This window comes from Carassius auratus, unplaced genomic scaffold (genome assembly GCF_003368295.1).
Source record: "Carassius auratus strain Wakin unplaced genomic scaffold, ASM336829v1 scaf_tig00004606, whole genome shotgun sequence".
In the NCBI taxonomy this organism is placed as follows: Eukaryota; Metazoa; Chordata; class Actinopteri; order Cypriniformes; family Cyprinidae; genus Carassius; species Carassius auratus.
Window position 1 is genome coordinate 110,652 of NW_020523610.1, and position 20,059 is coordinate 130,710.

The 20,059-nt window shown below is 37.6% G+C and overlaps 1 pseudogene; it reads left to right on the forward strand.

Annotated features, from left to right (window-relative positions):
• Positions 1 to 9,039: 9,039 nt before the first annotated feature.
• Positions 9,040 to 17,597, forward strand: LOC113070602 (dual specificity testis-specific protein kinase 2-like; annotated as a pseudogene).
• The last annotated feature ends 2,462 nt before the right edge of the window (positions 17,598 to 20,059 follow it).

Genomic DNA, 20,059 nt, shown 5'->3' on the forward strand with positions numbered 1-20,059 from the left:
TCTTTTAATTGTGATGATTTGGCTCACATTTAACAAAAACCCACCAATTCACTATCTCGACAAATTAGAATATGATGACATGCCAATCAGCTAATCAACTTAAAGGGGGGGTGAAATGCTCGTTTTCACTCAATATCCTGTTAATCTTGAGTACCTATAGAGTAGTACTGCATCCTTCATAACTCCAAAAAGTCTTTAGTTTTATTATATTCATAAGAGAAAGATAGTCTGTACCGATTTTTCCCGGAAAAACACGACCGGCTGGAGGCGTGACGTGTGGGCGGAGCTAAAGAATCACGAGCGCCAGTAGGCTTTTGCGTTGAAAGCGTTTGGAAGTTGTGACATTACCGTGAGGAAAAAAACATCCAAAACAAACCATGGCTAACAGTCAGATTCAGCGTATATTTATGATCCAGAATCAGATCCCGAGGCTGAAACTGAACGAGAGCAGCAGCAGCAACGACTCGCTCCGAGCGGGGCTCGAACCTAGGTCTCCGGCATGGGAGGGGACGCACTAACAAGGAGGCAGAGATATTTTAAGCATTTTTACTCACTGCCTGCGGTTCCAACACACGATCGTGACCCTTTTTCGTTGGGATTGCATCATCCTTAAGAAATAAACGATACGTCCGTCGTCAAACTAGGCCTTGTTTGTAAAACAAGCATCTTCAAAATGCAGGGAACAAACAAAAACACTTGCACAACTCCGTTGATGCTCTGTAAAAATAAACTCCATCTACTGGTCCCTTAATGCTGTTTTTTTTTTGGTAATCTGTGCAGGGTTGTCTTGCCCTGGCAACCAAAAATACACTTCTTTTGTGACATTTCGCGACGCTCTCCCTCTGATCAGTGAATGTCTGTGCTCTCAGTGCTCTGCTATACGGGAGCGCGCGCTCTTCCGGCAGACGTGCCCTCAGGACCCATATAAGGAAATTCCGCTCCATCTAACGTCACACAGAGCCATACTCGAAAAAAACTTTCCGAAACTTCTGACAAACCGGAAGGAGTATTTTTGGAACAGAACTTAATTTTTGAAACTTTGTCCATGTTTAACATGGGAATCCAACTCTTTAACAGTGTAAAAAACTCAGTATGCATGAAATAGCATTTCACCCCCCCCCCCCTTTAAAAAACCTGCAAACACCTTTCCTGAGCCTTCAAAATGGTCTCTGACAATCATTGACACCCTTCACAAGGAGTGCAAGTCACAAAAATGCATTGCCAATAAGCTGGCTGTTCACAGAGTGCTGTATTGAAGCATGTTAACAGAAAGTTGAGTGGAATGAAAAAGTGTGGAAGAAAAAGATGCACAACCAACCGAGAGAACCACAGCCTTATGAGGATTATCAAGCAAACTGGATTCAAGAATTTTAGAGAACTTCACAAGGAATGGACTGAGGCTGGGGTCAAGGCATCAAGAGCCACCACACACAGAAGTGTAAAGGATTTTGGCTACAGTTGTAGTATTCCGCTTGTTAAGCCACTCCTGTAACACAGACAATGTCAGAGGCGTCTTTCCTGGGCTAAGGAGAAGAAGAAATGGACTGTTACCATTGGTCCAAAGTCCTTTTTTCAGATGAGAGCAAGTTCTGTATTTCATTTGCAAACCAAGGTCCTAGAGTCTGGAGGAAGGGTAGAGAAGCAGAAAGCCCAAGTAGCTTGAAGTCCAGCGTAAAGTTTCCACAGTCTGTGATGATTTGGGGTGCAATGTCATCTGCTGGTGTTGGTCCATTGTGTTTTTAAAAAAATAAGGTCACTGTACCTGTTTACCAAGAAATCTTTGTGAACTTCATGCTTCCTTCTCCTGGCCAACTTTTTGAAGATGATTACTTTTGTTGGTGTTCTTGACTGACTAGAAAACTCACCAGACCTGAACCCTATAGAGAATCTATGGGCTATTGTCAAGAGGAAAATGAGAAACAAGAAAAATGAGCTGAAGGCCACTGTCAAAGAAACCTGGGCTTCCAGACCACCTCAGCAGTGCCACAAACTGAACACCTCCATGCCACGCCAAATTGAGGCAGTAATTAAAGCTAAAGAAGCCCCTACCAAGTATTGAGTATTTGTACAGTAAATGAACATACTTTCCGGAAAGCCAACAATTCACTAAATATGTTTTGTTTTTTTATTGGTTTTATGAAGTATTGTAATTTGATCTGATCAGTGAATGTCTCTGTTCTGCTCTATGGGAGCGCGTGCTCTTCCGGCAGAAGTGCCCTCAGGACCCATATAAGGAAATTCCGCTCCATCTAACGTCACACAGAGCCATACTCGAAAAAAACTTTCCGAAACTTGTGACAAACCGGAAACGTACAACTTAATTTTTGAAACTTTGTCCATGTTTAGCATGGGAATCCAACTCTTTAACAGTGTAAAAAACTCAGTAATGCATGAAATAGCATTTCACCCCCCCTTTAACAAAGAGATCTAAGATGACCTGTGAAGGCTTTCACTGTGGAACATATTTGTGTAAACAATAGTAATAATAATAATAAAAATAGTAGCCTATTACAACAGAATTTGCTTACAAATTCAATTGTTTATAATTTTTTTTACAAACACCTTGATGAATGAAAACCTGCACGGATAAAAAACAATCACAGGGACTGATCTCCTCTCACTACAGGACATATACAAAAAAAGGATCTGCAAATGGGCTTGCAAACATCAAAGACACCATCAATCCCATCCAAAATTTCTTCACCATCATGGCAAGCGGTACCGGAGCCCTGCAGCCAGAACATCTTCTTTTTTTAAGCTACTTGTATTATTATTTATATTTTTACTTACTTTACAGTTTTTTCTATTAATCTTCTTTACATACTTTATATTGCCTGTGTAAGTTATATTTGTTCCCATTATACCCTGTCATTCTCGAGAGGAGTAAGCAAAATAAAAGTTTAATTGTTCTGTAGTACATATGACTATAAAGTTCTTGAATACTTGAATCCTATCTAACCAGTGCTCAGCTCTGCAGCTGGGCATCAACTGGAAAGACCAAATGAGAGCCTCTATTGTGGGGAACTTTTCACATCTACATCAGCAGACAGACCCAATCTACCAGAAGTGAAAGAGAAGTGAACATTTAGGATACATTTCTAACAGCGGTTGACCAAAATGAAAATAAATAAGCTGAGAGATTGAAATAAAAGCTACCCTATACAATATGTTTCAAGGTAAACTATAATACAAAAATATAAGGCAAACAGAACAATGTTCAAATGTTTAGGGTCAGTACGATTTATTAAATATTAAAATAATATGCGTGTGAATTTTGACTGTTCCTTCTTATCGCACTGCAAAAAAAATGTTTTCTTTATTTCCAGTTCCAGTCTAAAGATTCATGAATCCATATCCATTTACTTGAGAAGCAAAATGACATAGGAAGCCTTATTTTCTTAGAAACTGATTAAAATGACTTTTTTTATGCTTTAAACAACAGATACAAAACAATACAACAATATAAAGCCAGGGTAACAAAGGATAAAAAAATAAATAATAACAAAATAATATAAAATGAAATAATAATAAAACAAAAACAAAAAATCCAATCATAGACAAGCATGACTTTTGCATTACTAAAATAATTTTAAATATAGAACACAAATGGATAGTTTTAATTGCCTTTCTATTAGTACTATGTTGAATAGTACACAAGTAATTTTGCAACTCTTTATAAAACACTTTTTTTCTGTTAGAAAATTTACACTTATGAATGTGAAACTTAACCAACAAAATAAATAGATTAATAACAAAAACTTTGTTGTTCACATTTCTATAATCAAGATATCCAAAAACTAAATTTTTGAAATGCAAATTAAAATTAAAGAGTACCTTTTCTTTGATAAACATGGAGACATCATACCATAATTCTTTAACATGACTACAGTGCCAGAAGATGTGGGGTACAGTTTCCAAGTGCAAAGAGCCATTAACCTCAATATCCTTCTTAAAAATAGAGAACGAATAGATTTGTTATTTTTAGTCTGTGAAAAACTAATTTCACTACATACTGTATCAGTTAGACTGACAATGGGCATATCAACCAACATCAACCAAAATTTCTAAATAAGGAAACTATAATACAAATTGGTTGCAGATAAAACAAGAGACAATTCCTTGGAAATCACATGAAAATTAAAGTGTGCAAGAAACTCCTCATATGTCATAAGATATCCTTGAGTGTAAAACAAATGACACACTAAAACAATACCCTTATCAAACCAGCTTTTCAAAAAAATGCTTTTATATTTAAACAAAATACAACAATTGTTTGTGATTGGTTGTGCTTGTAGATCAGTTTACAAGTCAGCAGAGCTAGAGCATGAAAGGCAGATAGCATCACAGGCAATTACTCAGTCTTATAATCACACATCAGTAAAAAAAGAAAGTTAGTCAGAAATAGAATTAGAAATAAAATTCCACAAAGAAGGTCTATTCAAACAAAATTTTAACCAATTAATTTTGAGAGTGTTATTTAAAGAAAAGAAATGTACAGATGTAGTGCACACGGTTCTTCCATAAAAAATGTAATAAAATTTGATCGATAGACTTTACAGTTTTATTGTCTAGATATATGGTTGATATAGGGAATATAGGTTAATCTAGAAATTCCTTCTGCTTTTGACAGAAGAACTCTGTAAGAACCTCTGAAGTCCCTTAAAGGTCCCCTTCTTCGTGATTCCATATTTTAAACTGTAATGTTGTTGTTAGAGTATAAAAAATATCTGTAAAATTCTAAAGCTCAAAGTTAAATGCCAAATGAGATATATCCCATTTTTCGTGCTTTTTTGAAGCTTAGATTGTGTTTATAGTGTGCAATATAACGTGTTCATGTTTCGTGTGTAAAAAAACACAGTTTTTTCACACAATTCACCTATCTGTATACCGCTGTTTTCACTGTCATAAAAACGGGCTGATGACTTCCTTGTTCTATAAAGTCCCTCCTTCAGAAATACGTAACGGGTTCTGATTAGGCCAGCGGTTCCTGTGTTGTGATTCGACACTTGCTTAGCACACGCTGCCCTCCTGGAAACGCGATTGGGCTAGTTTTGAGAAGCAAGTGGGCAGGATTTGTTTTGAAAACTGCTGGAGATGTACATATAATCACTGACAAGATGTGCATGAAAATCGCATTTTATTTTTTTGCACAGCCTTAACATCTAATTAACAAAGCCAAACACCGTTGCCTTTTGTGTAATAAGTTACAGAAACTGTTAAACGCACCAACTTAAATAATACAATACACTTACCCTTACACTTACACTTAAGTACAGCGTCCCTGGGAAGGCCAAACAAAGATGATTGGACTCAGAGATGAAAATAACAGCGTTTCGACGACATGGCGACAAACACAAACGCAGCTCTTCCTCTTCCCGCTTGGCATTAAACTTTGAGCTTTAGAATTTTACAGATATTTTTTATACTCTAACAACAACATTACACACTAACTAAAGTTCAAAACATAGGATCACGAAAAACGGGACCTTTAACAGAATTCGCCTACATCGAACGACCAGTTTGGACTACATCCATCTACTTCCTGCAGTAATGACGTCACTAAACGTTTTTTGACTAACCTCTGCCCACAGGAATACACAAAAAAGGGGGCGTGGTCTTATGGCCCTCTCACGGAGAAGAAGAAAGAGTTTCGTTTCTGTTTGTTATTTTCTTCTCTGAATCCAATCATCTTTTTTTGACCTTCCCAGGGACGGCTAAAAAAAAAATTTCATGCTGCTGGTATGACCCGCAGTTCAGGTGCTTCTGCTGCGGACCTGTGGTGAATCAGTTAATGAGACAGGAGATGGAGTTAGCCGTGATAGGAAGACAGGGGAAGAGTCATATCTTTCCTTAAGAAAAGAAAATCATGGGCTCAAAAACTAAAAGAAAAGAAGATTAAAGAGAGAAAGGCAAATGAGGGCAAACAGTTGCTCTCTCAGTTTTTTTAAAAGAAAGGTGAGCTCCAAATACATCATCGAGCATTGACATTGTTTTTACATAAAGATCTACTCTTGGAGGAGTTCTCCCCTGAGTCAGAAGTTTACATGAAAACACTATATTTCCCCCCATTGTTAAAATCAAACACCCGTGAAAACACAGATCATTAGCACCTATTTTAAGTGAAGTGAAAGTGACATACAGGAATTCATGCTCTGCTTTTAACCCATCCAAAGCACACACACACACACACAGAAGTGAACACACACCCGGAGCAGTGGGCAGCCATTTATGCTGCGGCAGCCTGGAGCAGGGAGCAGTTGGGGGTTCGGTGCCTTGCTCAAGGGCACCTCAGTCATGGTATTGAAGGTGGAGAGAGAACTGTACATGCACTCCCCCCACCTACAATTCCTGCGAGCCCTAGACTCGAACTCACAACCCTTCGATTGCAAGTCCAAATCTCTAACCATTAGGCCATGACTTCCCCTTGTTATGCATTATTATGCATTGTTATGCAAATTAGCCTGCGCACACTCTTACATTAAGTACATGATTGTTCTCAGTTTAATGCACATCTTAATGATTGAAAATGACTTATTTTAAAACGTAATTCAAAGACAGAATTTCTAGTTTGGCGGTTAGTGTACCCTTGTGATTCTATAGTCTGCATTTATTTTAAACAGACAAATAATCAACAATTAACTTATACCTAGCCTACACTTTAAAAAAGGTATTGTGACAATAAAAGATATTTTAGCAACCATTTGAAGCCATATATTTCAGTTTCAGACCCTGCAGCAGCAGGCCCCTCATCATGGCCAGGTAAAAGCAGTGACAGTGAGGTGGATGTGACAGTGAGACAAGGTGAGCTTTTAGAGGAATTGCCTGTTTTAACACTTAGTAATTAGTACTTAAGTTTTAAGAGGAAATAAGCTAAATGGGTACATTGTTATTGTACACATTTAAACTTTAAAGGGATAGTTCACCCAAAAATTAAAATTCTGCCTTCTTTTACTCTCCCTCAAGTTGTTCCAAACTTGTATGATTTCCTTTTTTCTGCTAAACACAAAAGAAGATGTTTTAAAGAAGGTTGGTAATTAAACAGTTGCTGGTCCCCATTGACCATAGTATTTTTTTTTCCTACTATGGAAGTCAATGGGGTCTATCAGTCGTTTGGTTACCGACTTTCTTTAAAATAGCCCACCCATTGGTATCACTATGGTATTTGGTACGGGGCCCAGCAAGATGGTTTGTACCAAGGGCCCAAAATTTGGTGCTACGCCCCTGATTAGAAGACTTACAATTGTGAGACAGGTTGCTCAACTGTGTCCATTTCTTTTACTGTCTATGGTTTTTATGACAGTGAAAACAGTGGTATACAGATAATGGAATTGTTTGAAAAATACAGGTTTTTTTACAAGCGAAACATGAACACATGCTATATTGCACACTGTAAACACAATCAAAGCTTCAAAAAAACATATAAAATGTGACCTTTAAAAATAAGGATTCCTTTACCATCATAGCAGACAAATGTGTAGTAATAGTCACATGATGAAACACCCTATTTATCATTAACCCTCGCGGACTACTGTTGCGCTTGAACAGAACCAAAACATAAAACAAAATCCAGCCCTGGTCCTCCCTCATCCAACACTGTCGTCACTCCTCCTTTTGCAGTTTTTTTTTAGCTATGATTATTAGTTCCCAGCTTGCTTTGCATATGGCTGCATATGGAGAGTACCAGGCGGGAAGGAAATCGACCGGAAGTTGAAGTCGGCTGCGTGCTGCCATCTTGTAGCAGAACTTCACTTGCGTTAGCATCCCATTGACTCCCATTCATTTTGCCGTCACTTTGACAGCGAATAACTTTACATCTGAGGAGGACTCTGTCGCACAGTAGAGAAATTACCGTACAGACAGGAGGATCTCGCAGGCAATTAACTTAATATGGCGTACTGGCGTTACATTTTAAAATACTATACAAAATAATTAATCAGAATGCTTACTCCTGCTCACTCACGACAAAGAACTCCCCGCTCAAGCTCGCCGTCTCTGCAAGATTAACGATGGCAGTTTGCACGCACAGCTACTAGAAGATTTACATCTGTCAGACAGGTTGCTGACGTCGTCAAGCTTCGTTTGAGTTTGCGCGTCGGAAACGGAAGTGCTAAAAAACGCTAAAAATGGGCTTCACTTGTCTCAATTGAGTTCCAATGGGGTCGCTGTGTCCATTTCTTTTACTGTCTATGGAGAGTACAAACAGGCCTTACTCAATCACAGACGTTTTAAAATTATAGTTTGCCGACTTAAAATATGCTGATGTGCAGTTTTATATTTTTATATATCATATATCATACCTCATATCAATTGACCTAAACCCATAGACATTAATTAAACATATTTTGTTTGATATTCTTTATTAATATTAATATTTTGTATGATATTTTGTTTACAAATATATGCAGGCTTCATAAATTTAGACTGTTTTGACTGTCCTTAGTGAGTCAAATAAGTTGCATTTCAAATAATCTTATATTTCAGGTTAAACATGGCCTATGGGCAAATGAATTGTTTTAATAATAATTCATTGTTTTAAAAATAATAATAAGGTCAGCTGATAAAAGAGTATGACTTCCTTCTCTTAGAAGAATTCGCCATGATAGAGGAAACATAAAAATAATTGCATAGGCAGTGATTAATTGATATGATGCAATAGTTAAATTTCAGATAATGGGTCCAGTGGCCTGTTTTTGTACTGCTGACTGACAAGTTACGACGATGAGATCATCCAAAACACTGAAGCATCTTTATGTACGTTGCAGTGTGACATGAAATTTAAAGATGACATCATAGTTCAGCCACGCCAGCGCACTGGCCTCTCATTGGCTCGAATCCTTGATTGATGTAAAAACAATATATATTTGACGTGCATAGTGGACGCTTTTAAACTCAGTCAAGATACGATTTGCAGCCTTTTTTGTCCGGCTGTGAATGCAGTGCAGAATCGCAATAGTGCAGAATCACGCTGGCACACGTTGGAGCAGTTACTGCGCATGCTCGACGCGCAATGTCCAGCCTTGCCAAGACCTGCCCCTATTCTTCTCCAATGAACGGGCAAATTTACAAGCGGCATAAGCGTTCACTACAGATGGCCGAGACGGACGGTGACAACTTGAGGATGAGATGTTGTTGACAAACCACTGAATATCTGCTAAATGCAACGTTGGTGCCCAAACAAGAAAGTCTTTTCTTCGATCCTGCTAAAATCAGGTAACGTTAGAGTGCCATATCATATCCTAAGGGAGCCGCATTGGCCCGGCTGCGCGCGTGCCGTCCCCGGTTGCATGTGCATGACATTTTATTATATCGCATGTCTAATAGAAAATAATAACCAGCTAAGTCAGCAAAACGGTATTCGCTTTGAAAATTAATAAAGGTGAAAAGCGAATTGCATTTAGAGCAAGCCCTTTAGCGATCATGTCATTTCAGCAACAATCCGCAATGGATCCTGTCTGCAGCCAGACTCGACAGATGGTGCGGACACACCGCATTTCTTCTAGACGTTAGAAGTATTGGGCTGCGTTCTATGTTAATTCAAAAAGTGTTCAGTTAAATTTGTCCAATAGACATTAAAGCTGCACCTCTCCATATCGATAGCACTATTTAGGCTACTCAGTCTTAGTGATTTATAAAGCCATGTCTATTAATGTGTAATGAGACGTTACTTATTTTTAAACCATATTTAACCCTTTTGCAGGTGGGTTTTTGTAAAAGCCGTTGGGGGTGAAGCTACCGGTACAGCTACAGATATTGGAGAGGACAGATCTGTTTTTCAGAGCTGCTGGCGAGAGCGCGCGACCTTTCTGGAGCGCAGGCTGATTTAAGGACCACGCGAGCGACCGGAAAATGAACCATGGCAACCGCATCTTTCGAGAAAGAGCTCGAGCGCACTTTTCATCATTTGCGTTCATTTGCCCTTTTTGGAGAATAATTAATCGGGTAGTTTTATGTGGTTTATTGGTTATTGAGCTGTTTTTGTAAGTGATTGTTTGTAGTGCATCTGACGCGGGATATGGATATTTGGACTTGGTTGCGTTAAAGGGACCCGCCGCCTGTTTGTCCATCATAATGGATCAAGATGATAACCAAGAAACATGTGAACCCCCACCGCATGCCCTTTACGGGCCTAACCGGATCCGGCCTTCGTCGTACCGGGCTCTGCGGAGTGCCGTGTCCAGCCTTGCACGGATTGACGATTTTTGCTGTGAAAAAATCGGATCCGGGTTCTTCTCAGAAGTCTTTAAGGTAACTTTGCCTCTTTTTATATCTACCAATGATAATCCATGGTCGTAGATTTTTTACAGTGGTCAAGTTTTTTTCTGACAGATGTTTGGTTGCACCTTCTGATGATTTGCACTTTAAATAATTAGTCAAGTTAAGAAGCAGTAAGAGAGAGTTTTCATGATTTGAACAGTCCATGGATTTCATAAAATACTATTAATTCTGAGCATTCAGGCCGCTAGTGAAATTAATTCACAATGACTTGTGAGATGAGAGATGAGCCTCTGATTTACAACCTTAAACTATAGTTTATAATGGAAACTGATTATCAGTATTCAGTTTGACCAATATGTGTGTGTAAAACTTTTTATTTGTTTATTTTTTGTTACTTTTATTTATTTTAGTAAAATTTTGTCTATTTTGTCTACCAATAAACGGGACTTCTGTCAAAATTTTCACCAGCAATTTTTAAATGATAAAATTTAGCTTTGTTGGTATAAATGTTGGTATAAATTAATGTATTTAGCTTGATTCAGTAATGTTAATGATTAATGAAAACCAGTTAACATGATAACATTTTTGTTAAAATGTTTTCATTAAAGAATAGCAGTGCTGTTAAAAAAAGCATTGTTTAATAATAGCCATAAAATAAAACGCCATAAACATTTATTATAATATTACAAATAATCCATAATTAATATAGCAATTTTTTAATGATCATTTCAATTTTGTGTCAAAAAAAGAAATGGATTCAGAACATTGTTCACAAAGAAATAGTTTAAACCAATTTGAAAGCATACACTGGAATTTGAATAACTGTGTAGTTTAAAAAAAGACACATATCCTGAAGTCTCACAGTCTCATTCATCTTGTATATAATACAACAGAGTCATATGTGTCCATGTTAAGAGCAGCAGTGTATATGATTAATGATAAAACAGGTTGGTTGTACTCGACAGTATAATCAGATTACCAACCTGCCCTAATCTGTCTGCCTCTTCACAGAGGGGTGTGTGTGTGCTTATTGGCCCATGTCTATTGCTTTCATTTGAAAGTTTGTCCATCATTGTCCCATATTTAATAACAGACACTCCTTTCATACTTTTTAAGAACATTGTGGACCACAATGTAATTTTATTTTATTCTTTACTGTTTTGTGTGTGTGTGTGTGCGTGTGCGTGTGTGTGTGCGTGTGAGCTGTCATAGTAGCTGTCATACTTCATTAGTGGTTACAGTAAAGTCAGAAAATACAGTAAAGTAACTAAAGAGGTCTAATTTCTAATGCATAACTTTTATTTGTATCTATAAATAAAGAAAAGCAGAGCAGTTTTGGTACATTTTTGAATATTTATATTTTTGCTCGACAGTAGGCCTAAACAACTACATATCATTGCAGAAAGCTGTGAATGTAACTTTTGAAAAATTTAATGTTTAATGAAAGTGGTTTGTGTTTGTGCCACCTCAAGAAAACTCATTTGTCTTTCATTTTCCTTTTTAGAAGTCAAAATGTATAAAACATTTGGTGTCACCGCAAAAAAGTGTAATAAAAGAATTAAGTCTAAATGACAAATGACTCTGTAAGGCACAGTTTGAAATATGAATGTATTACTGACATGCGGTTCTCAAATAGTTATAAATCAAAGTCGGCCTGATATCTGATTTATATACATGGGCTGGTGTATGTTGCGGTGTTTGGTGATGCCCATGTTTTGTGTGTGTGACGTTGCTGTGATGATGTCCTGGTTTCCTGCTGGTCAGATGGGATGATGGGAAATCCAGAAAGCCTGTTAGTGCACTAATGGCTTTAATACTCAGTATACTCTACTGGATCTTTCTCCAACTCTCTCTACCTCAAAAACACACAAAGCCATATTTATGTCAGTCTAACGCATGTTGCGGAGTAATTCTGCCTAGTAGGGCCAGAAAAAGCTTTAGATACAGCTTTAGATACTCTTGTGCAGATGTACAGTAGATTTTATCCTGAATGAGAACAGGTTATTAACGTGACTGAATGAACATACTCTGCTGTGCTGGCCAGATGTGGAGTTTTAGGCACTCCGGCATAGTGTACAATTGAAATATTTTGAAAAGTTAAAAATTATGGGAGATGATAAGCACCCTACAGTTTCTACATACAGAAGCTTGATATTAATATATATAATTATTTCTGTTATAACAACTCTCTGAGAGTTTAACATAGTAATATACATGACAATGTTAATGTGTTTGGTCTTGGCAGAATATATCTGCTACACTGCTGCTGCTGCTTAGACTCGCTACTTCCAAAACATCCACAAACATGTTGCTATGAGCACGTAAGAAATACTGATGCTGCACATATAACATATATGAAAAAAACATATATAACACACATGCAATCACCCTGTAGCAGATGTATAGAGGTGAAGCTGGGAAAGTGTGGGGGGGGGGTGCAACTTTTTTTAATGTTCCTGTAGCTCAATTGGTAGAGCATTGTGCTATCAAGCACAAGGTTGGGAGTTCGATTCCCCAGGAACACATGATAGGTAAAAAAAATATTCTTGATAGCCTGAATGCACTTTTAGTCGCTTTGGATAAAAGCGTCTGCTAAATGCATAAATAAAATTTTTTCATTTAACTGATACAGCAAAAAATATTGATTTTAAATGGTAAGAGATGCCCAAACCCTTTAATACAACAGGCCAAAAATCTGATTTGATTCAAAAGTAAATGTTCAATCACATTAAAAAAAATTGCCCTTAAATGTTTCCTACCATGTATCCTGAACATAAATACATGCTCTCAGTTTTGACATTTATTATGCTGCTTTAATTTGTTCTAAATAACAAACACATTTACATATGTTTAAAAGTACTAAATTTGTTCCTGTGCATATGAATTCTATGAACTACAGTGCTTTTCTTAGAATATCTGCTGATTACAACAGTCAGATTTTGCCCCTTGACAAGGCAAGGTTGATTGCTACTCTCAAAAATGTGCTTTGATATGTTCACCTGTAGAAGTCTATGGTTAAATCTCCAATTAGCAGTCAAAAGCTGCAAATGCATTTGCTGAAGATATGACTAAGGTACCCATGGTGGTAAAATACTTGTTTTGGTTGAGTACCAGCTGTAGCATGGCACGCCAAATCAAAAAGGCAAAGGGTCATGGGCTTGTTTGGGCATCTCTGGTCTAGTACATGTATCATACAAATGAATAAGTCTCTGAATAAGTGTGTGTGTGTGTGTGTGTTGTGCAGGTGCAGCACAGGATCACAGGGCAGGTGATGGCTCTGAAGATGAACACACTGGCCAGCAACAAAGCCAACATGCTGAGAGAGGTGCAACTCATGAACCGCCTTTGCCACCCCAACATCCTCAGGTGTGGGATTTAACATTGGTCCTTTTTTGTACATAAAACCGGGAATACTTCTCTCTGTATTCATTGAATGATATAAAATACAACAGTGTAATGGCATAAATAATATTTTTCTTGGGTTATGTATTTGTAGGGTCTGACTTTAATGTGATAAAATTTATATGTATCCTGTTGAAAAATGATCCCAGGTTGAAAGTACATATTCACAAAAGGAATACAAAAAATATAGAAAATAAAAAGTTGTTCTCACCTTCATTAGGTTTTGGGGTGTGTGTGTTCATGAAGGACAGCTTCATGCTCTTACAGAGGTAAGACATTGCATAGAAATCCAGACTTCAGGAGTAAATGGACTGTCGGGTTGATATGATAATAAATGTAATGTCACCGTTTACAGTACATAAATGGGGGCAATCTGGAGCAGCTGCTGGACAGTGACATATATCTGTCATGGATCGTGAGGATAGGTCTGTCTCTGGACATTGCAAGAGGGCTGCAGTATCTACACAGCAAGGGCATTTTCCACCGAGATCTTACATCAAAGGTACAGACACAATGACAGTCATATATGGTTTATTGTGCCAGCAGCTCTGTCTGTTCATTTTGTGCTTGCTGCACGCTGGAGACATGGGACAAAAAAGAGCATTGCAGTGATGTCGTGTTTTTATAGGCCAACCATCACCGTTTTTCTTGAAAAAAGTAGATTTTTCATGGGCTTTTTTTGATTAGTGCAGAAACTAAGCTGTGATTAGCAAAAGTTGATTCATACACATTTTGTTAGTCATGATCATATTCATAAAGGAACACTAATTTGATGAATTTTGATGTCTAAATACAATCTCCAGAAGTACAAATTGAACAAATAACACACTGGTTGCATGATTTTAACGTCACTAACATTACGCTTCTGATAACAATATTTTAGTCTATATTTAAAAAACATTTACCTGAAAATCTGAGTAGGAATTGTTTGCAAGATTGTGATTATAAACACAATGAGGCTTTAAAAGTAAATTAGTGAATAGATGAGTTTAATTGGTCAGCGTGATGAGGTTAAATTTCCTTAATAATCAATGTATTCAAACAGACATGCTAACATTTTAACTCGTTTTGGGTTTTGGCCTACAAAAATGTCATCAATGCAGTATTCTATGAATAAGGCTAAGAACCTTGAAATACTCTACCATTATATCCTATGAAATACCCTGACTAGACTACTGTACTATACAGAACTGTCTGGTCCGTTGTGACAATGGTGCTTTTACTGCTGTGGTTGGGGACTTTGGGCTGGCAGAGAAAATCCCTGATTACAGGTCAGTACATCTCTCCTTTTGACACACATTTGATGATGACATTTAAATGGATCAGTACTTAAATAGAGACACAACCAAAAGTATGACAGCTATCCAGAAAGGCTATATTCCAAACATAGGCCAAATATTGATATAAAAAAACCTATGCTTTGTCTTGCTTGTCTACAGTGATGGTGTTGAAAAGCAGCCGTTGGCTGTTGTGGGCTCCCCCTACTGGATGGCTCCGGAAATGTTAAGAGGAGAGCTGTACAATGAGAAGGTTTCTTATCTTTCAACACTAACAAGTCAGCGTCCAACTCTACTTGTGTGCCTGTGAAACTTTATTCATCTCATTTTCATACCATAGGTGGATGTTTTTGCGTACGGAATAATCCTTTGTGAGATTATTGCTCGAATTGAGGCTGACCCAGATATCCTCCCACGAACAGAGGTACATAACTGCACACCACCAAATGAAGCATAGAATCAACCACAGAATCATGTCAATCAACTGATCAAGCTTAAAAAATAAAACTGTTCAGATTACTTTAATAACTAATAATTAGTAGCTAAATTTAATCTAGCCTCAGCCTATGTTTATATTTTCTATGTCTGGGTAATGATAACTGAAATGTTTATATTCTGCAATTGTATTAAAACACAAAATATATCTGTTATACTAAAATGTAATCAAATTAATGCAAAAATAATATGATTATTTTGCTTTTGTTTTCTTTGCTCCCGTGTTTATTTCTAAATATGATGTGTGCATATGCATAAGCATATAGTGTATTCAGATCCATTCTAAGAATTCAACGAAGTTAAATTTTTCATGACCACTTCAGATTAGACTTTGATATCAATGTTTACTTTTTAATTTCATGTCTCCCTCTGCTGGTGAAGCAGCATGGTGTAGTATATTTCCATAAAAATAGGTTTTTCCTATTTTTATCTTTTTATTTATTTATTTTTAGAAAACAACACATTGTTAATTATTGCAAACATCCAGATTAATCTTAAATTTTCATGTGAAGATGCCTGGACAGAGCAGTAAATATCATCTGGCTGTTTGTCTGTAGGATTTTGGGCTGGATGTGGACACCTTTGAGCATATGGTGGGAGACTGTCCACCTTCATTCCTTCTTCTGGCTGTCAGTTGCTGCAATGTAAGCCACATATGCATATATACACTCAGAAGTTCAGTGTAGTGTACATGTCATGCTCTCAGTTGTATTTAATTTGTTATGCTCTTTCTGTGGTAGATGAGTGCAGACAGTCGTCCTGCCTTTTCTGAAATAGTAGTGACACTTGAGAGGATAGAGAGAGAGAGGAAGATGAGTGAAGCTCCAATCATTCTAGGTAAGTATGTTACAGATAACACAGGCAGGGGTTGAAAGGATTAAATCAGTGCAATACATTAACAGTAGTAGTAATTTTAAAATAGATAGATTTTTTAAATAGAAAGTTTTTTTCTAAATTGTAATAATATTTTACAATTAAAAAATAATAATTAAATGCAGCCTTGGTGAACATAAGAGACTAAAATCACTTTTTTTATTACTCTTTTTACATCCACCAATAAATAATTTAGCAGTTTTCTCAGTCCTCTGACAACCAATCCTTGTTGTGGTTTCCTCAGAGCCCATTGTGATTGACGTCAGTCCGTATAGGAGGAGAAGCTCTCCATGCTTCCTGGTGACCAGCGCCTGTCCCGTAGTCAATCAGACGTATTGCCCCCTGCCACTTCACCGTGTTAGGCACACCTGCACGTGTCAACCCATTCTCTCTTCGCCAAGACCTCAACGGTGGTCGCATCAAGCTGTTCGACACCCCTAGTAAATCTGTCATCTCCCTTACCTTTACCCTTCCACCCTCCTCCAGACCCCTGTGCCTCCCAACCACTAAACGGGAGCCTGGGGCTCCGGGGCCCTCCTCGAAGGTGTCGCTCCCTGCCATGCACCCCCGAGCTGGGACGACAGCTACCCTCCTGGGACCAAGAGGAGGAGAGGACTGAATATCTCAGAGACAGAATGAAAGAGAACGAGGCAGAAGTATGGCAAGACGAGGTGGTGGACTCAGGCCTGGTTCTGGACTTAGATATGGTGTCTTTAGAACGGGTAGAAGAAGAGGAGGATGAAGAGGTGGAGAAGGAGCGACTGAGCCTCACAGAGCCCATGGACTGTAGCAGCTCGCCCGACACAGCAGAAGGAAACGTGTCAGGGAAGCAGTTTATCAGCGGTTCTTCTTATTCCTCGTCCTTGCAGTCCAATGGTTGGGCTACACCCATCTCTAATGGACCACCGTTATTACCTCCCCTTCCCCGATTGGACAATAACAATGGACTGCTGAGGCCTGGGCGGCCAATAGCATGGGCAAGACTGAACGGTTACCGAGGCCCCGCTCCGGAGCCTTTACCACCCACTACCGAACAAGGCGATGTGATTTCTTGTCCAGCCTGCTGTCTGGCTGGGTTCAGCTTTCCCTTCTCTGTGCCTGCGTAGAGCTCCTCCCTCGCGCCGTGGACCTCTGCGACGACCGTACAGGAACTTCAACGGAGGCGAAGCATCCGCAGCCACAGCAAAGGGACTGTTCTGTCGGGGAGCGATGGGTCTGGCTCCATCCACAGCTACTTGTGAGCCAGGCTTACCCCTCCAGAGGCACAGACCTAAAGATGACCACTGCGACATCTCAGAAACTGCAATGCCACACAGTGAGTGCAGTGTGGGTTGATGTAAAGGGATAGTTCACCCAAAAATGAAAATTCTGTCATTTACTCACCTTGATGTTGTTCCAGACGTGTATAACTTCAGTGTGAGAAACACAAAACAATGTTTTGAAAAATGCCACACTGTTTTTGTCCATACGGTGAAAGTCAGTACTATTTCATTGGTTGGATCTTTAAATCATTCTTTGAAATATATTCGTCCTATTTTACAGAATAAAGAAGTCATATGATTTTTGGCATGAGGGTGAGTAAATAATGACAGAATTTTTTTAGGGTTCCAAAATATATTTAAAAAATTAAGCAGATAGTATCATATGGCTTTGTGCGATTGTCAAATTGCATAGGTTGAAACAGTTTCGACTGAGAACACATGTCTAAATGAACAGTGTTGCAGCAGTGCATTTATTTTAAAAATACTTTTATTATAATAATTTTACGGTTGTACTATAAAATAAAATTGTATTTATTAAATTTCCAATTTTAAAATGTCCATTAAATGCTATTACAGTATATTTATTTTTTGTTTAATTATTTTTATTTAAATAATATAATAAAATCATAATATTAATTGTTACTTTGTAGTCATTTTGAATAAGATAAAAACAATGGCAATTTGGCCTATGAAAGCTTAAGTGGAAAGAGATTACTTAAGAGATTACATAAATATTTTTAACTTATGTTTTAAAAAAAAAGTTGTTTCTGTTAGTGTTATTCAATTATTATTTTATTCTAGAATGATTCCCACCCCCAAAACATTGCACAGTATTCAAGCCATCTGCTGAAAAGTGTCTATATATATATATATATATATATATATATATATATATATCATATTATATATATATATATAGCATTATGTATTGCATTATATATAGCAGTAAAGCTTTTTGTTTTTGGGTGAACTATCCCTTCAAAGGTGTGTACAGGATAGAGTGAACACAGGATAGAAGTGAGGAAGAAAGGCTTTCTGGTGCCATAGTGCCAGTTCTTTATCATGGTCTTTTTGCCGTAATTCAGAATAACTTTAATACCATTACTGTTCAATAATGGCTGCTTTTCATTGTGTGCTCTTGTTGGGCTCCATAAATGTTTGATCGACTGAAAGCACTGTGTTTAAAAGGACATAAATACTGTGTTTGTAGTAAGGGGAGACCTACAGTACACGATAATAGTGGCATTTTAAGTATTTTAATTGTATTATCTGATTTATTTATTTATTTATCAGAAAGACTGAATGCTCTTCACTTTGCTGTGAGAGTGGACTCGGGTGCGTGACACTGGCTACTGATGTCTGACATCAGAGACATTTTTGTGATACATGTGAATGTTTAGATGCAATGTATGCAGTAAATCATGGTCATTATGTAAAGTGTACTGTACTAATAGGCATTTTTTAAATGAAAACTGATACATTTTGAGTTTTACACAAAATGATGATGTAGAAGATAGTGGTTTACATTTTTTTATCTCCCCCTTGCTGGTCTGGAGGATACACTCTGTTAGATCACTGCTGCTGTAGGAAAAAAAAAACTAAGAATTCCTCTCACATGAGAGATGTTAGAGGACATTTACCTTCACGTTTGATCAGCTCAGCTTTTTTGTGATGTTCAAGGTATGAAATCGTATTTGAAAAGCAAAAGAGGCATCTCGCACAAAGTGTTTTCTGATGGCCACTAATATTTACTCAAGACAAGAATGACACACCCCAGTAAAAATTATTAACTTTTTACAATTTTTGCTTTGTGTTTAAACATGATTGTAAATTTCACAGGTACCTTGATTCATTGTTGATTCAATACTTGTCTGGGGCTGAATTTATTTAATTAGTTTATGCAAATCTTGAGATTCCATGTCTGTTATGAAGAAGTGTTTTATGCCTCAGAAACACATCCACTGAATTTCCTCATGCTTGTTTATGTACATCTGCTTATGAAATGAGCATAGGAAGTATCTGCATGCTGAGTACTGTACAAAAGAGTGATCTGTACGTATCAGTGCATGACAATAGACAAGAAACTGTCTAGCACGTTAAAACTTCCCTTCAGACTGGCATCAGAGGTGGAGTTGTCTCAAGGCATTTTTGTCTTCTGAATTCTGAGACAAGATATGGATGCAATAAGTGCTCTTGTCTTAATCAGTAACTTTAACATTAGGTTCTTGAAGCGCATATATATTTTCTATTACTAATCTGTGAAGCATAGAATTGGGCTGAAGCTAAGAAGCTGTTTTAACTATACATTTTCATGCACAGAAGAGATGAAAGCAATTTGATCAGGTGTATCTGAACAGCACAAACATTCAGAAATTGCCTCCTTTGTGTCAGTGTAGAATTATGTTATAGCGGATGGGATGTGGATGGATTTGTAAGGTCCATGTGACTCTTACTGTGTAAAGATTTGTTTCTTTTTTAAAAGACAACCTCTTTCTCTCTGAAAGCAAAGCACTTATCACTATTATTACTTTTATT